The following is a 2,724-nucleotide window of genomic DNA, read 5'->3' as shown; positions in this document are numbered from 1 at the left end:
ACCAGACACTGTTTCATTGAACATCCTGACCACTACAACTTTGTTGGAGCTATCGGACAGTTTCTCAACAGTGAACATGGAAGACTGGTCCCGAGCATTTTCAAATCTACACCAGAAATCATTTAGCAGAGAAGCAGAGAACTTACGTCAAAACCCTTGTTCTGAGGCAGAGCCAGTATACAGTTAAAATCCTGTGGGGGGAAACGCAAAATCTTTTGAATAAACTTCCTGGAGAAGTCAAGGTGTGACACCTCCAGTAGCTTACCATTTAATTCTTCTTAAAGTAAAAAACAATAAAAGGAATAAATAAATAAACAAAGGCAATTTAAAACAACTATAAATACTAAATAATTTACAAAAGAAATAAAATTCCACTTACCTTCAACCAAATACAAAACAAAAACAATATACTCTCTAAAGGCTTGAGAAAAGCCACAATAAAAGGCCAGACCCAAACTCTAAGCGAGAGTGATCGCAGTCTCCACCCCTGAACTTAGCCAAAAGGCCGAGAAGCGATGACCCGTTATTCCCCCTGCCTGGCGGACAGCTAGCTGCCAGATGCTAGCAGACAAATGGTAGGTGATAAGTAGGCCTACTCTTCAAAGCGCTTTGATCTGATATTACAACCCCTTATAGCCTTGCAACTGCAAAGCCCACAAAAATATGTTGAACTCATCAACGTTCCTCTCCACGGAAATCTTTAGTAAAAGGCAAAAGATTTGTGCGTGAATGAAGAGAAACCTGAGCTACTAAAGAAGGCCGAGCAGGCCCTGGATTGCCGTATCGGAGGTGAACAAAGCAGGATTAGGGTAAGTTCCACCCATTGTCAGTATTGAAGCCAGTGTAAAGTCTTGCATTTGGATAGAAAAGGGGTGGGGACACAGTCGATGAGAAACAGCTGAAAGTTATGAGCACACTTTGCAGATTAGAGGTTTGGGGCAGGTTCAATTCAAGAAAAGAAAAGAAAAGAAAAGAAAAGGAGGTTTTGTCTTTTTTTAAACCGTGTAATGGTGCACGGAGCGGACTCCCAGCTCTAAAAATCCATTTAATATATAGTCCTAATATAGAGGACGTATCAGATATTAAGCTGATAAGAACAGATTTTTTTTAATCATTTTATTTTCACAATTTTGATTTACTATTCATTGTTGCTATTCTTTTAATATATTCTTCTAAAGTCTGTCCAGATTTTCAAATTCTCTAAAAACACACCACAGGTCATGTGCTAAAATATCCCAAAAAGTCTCATAAAACTCAAGGGGGAGTCCGTCTAATCCCGGTGACTTCCCCCGTTTAAAAGCTTTTAAACTGTTCTGGAGTTCTAAAAGGGTAAAATCCTGGGATAAAAGCACGTTGTCTGAGACAGTTTTATCTAAAAAGGATGAAACCTCCCCCAAAGTGTCTTCCTGCACTTCCTTCTTACTAAAAAGATTTCTATAAAAGTCTTCCACCACGCTGAAAATTCCAGTTGTTGTGTCTTCTTGTTTTCCTTGTTCTTTTAATTTTTTAACAGCTTTTATACTTATTATTTTCTTAAAAAAGTACCGGGTACATTTTTCTCCTTCCTCTCTGTCTATTTCTTTGATTCTTAACATCACTCCTTTTGCTTTTACCTCGGCTAAAACTGACATTTCCTTCTTGACTTCTTTTATTTCCTCACTAAAATCCATCCCATTATTTAAAAGATTAAAATACCTCTGTAACCATCTTTGCAGCCTCATCATGTATCTGTTTTCCTTGTTTTTTTTCTCTTTTCCTACCCTCCTAAAAAACTGTCCAGTCCTTTCTTTTACCATGTCCCACCACCGTGCACGTGAGTCATAACAGTCCTGGAGGGTCTGCCATTTGCTGTACCGCTCTCTGTATTCCTGGACAATATCCTCGTCCTGCAACAGAGAGCAGTTCAGCTTCCACAGCCCTCCCCCTATGGTCACTCCAGTGGATAGCGAAAAGGTGCAAGACAGCATAGCGTGATCAGAAAAGAAAAGCGGTGTTAATGTAGTTATTTTTTTTTATTTTTTGTTTTCTATCAAAATATTAGCTACAGGGTATGAATATTAAGATGTTGTTGTTAGAGAATTCAAATAGTAAAGTAAATGAATGTCAAAAGTTTACAGCACCTGGTATTCCCAGGCAGTCGCCTATCTAAGTACTAACCAGGCCCGACTCTGTTTAACTTCCGAGATCAGACGAGATCAGGCACTCTTCGAGTGGAATGGCCGTGTTAGAGGAAAGTTGGAATGGAACCCAATTATAAATTGTTTGTATTTTTTTTCTTTTTTCGTTGTTGTTTTCTATCAAAACATTAGCTACAGGGTATGAATATTAAGATGTTGTTGTTAGAGAATTCAAATTGTAAAAAAAATGAATGCCTATGTCAAAATCTTACAGCACCTGGTATTCCCAGGCAGTCGCCTATCCAGGTACTAATCAGGCCCGACTCTGCTTAGCTTCCGAGATCAGACGAGATCGGGCATTCTTTTTTTTTATTAAGAAATTTCAAACAATAAAATACAATAAAAAATACAATAAAAATGTAAAATTATTCTATACAATAATTTTTACATCACACCTCACACACCATATATTTACATAAATACTTTAGAATTCTCCTTCACTTCCACATTAGGTCTTTTAAATCACAACAAACTTGTGCTGTAAAAATATGATAAAAGGCATCCAGCATTTTTTCAGATTTAAAATACACATATAGACTTTCAATGT

The 2,724-nt window shown here is 37.4% G+C and overlaps 1 non-coding gene and 1 pseudogene across 1 annotated transcript; both read right to left on the bottom strand.

Annotated features, from left to right (window-relative positions):
• Positions 1-634: 634 nt before the first annotated feature.
• LOC113642210 lies at positions 635-749 on the bottom strand. Its single transcript, XR_003440495.2, has one exon. It is a non-coding gene; the product is annotated as a U5 spliceosomal RNA (small nuclear RNA).
• A 1,359-nt stretch (positions 750-2,108) lies between these two features.
• LOC125139098 lies at positions 2,109-2,227 on the bottom strand (annotated as a pseudogene).
• Between the last annotated feature and the right edge of the window lie 497 nt (positions 2,228-2,724).

Source organism: Tachysurus fulvidraco, chromosome 16 (assembly GCF_022655615.1).
Source record: "Tachysurus fulvidraco isolate hzauxx_2018 chromosome 16, HZAU_PFXX_2.0, whole genome shotgun sequence".
Classification (NCBI taxonomy): domain Eukaryota; kingdom Metazoa; phylum Chordata; class Actinopteri; order Siluriformes; family Bagridae; genus Tachysurus; species Tachysurus fulvidraco.
The sequence above is the reverse complement of the archived record's forward strand: the minus strand, read 5'-3'. Positions and strand labels throughout refer to the sequence as shown.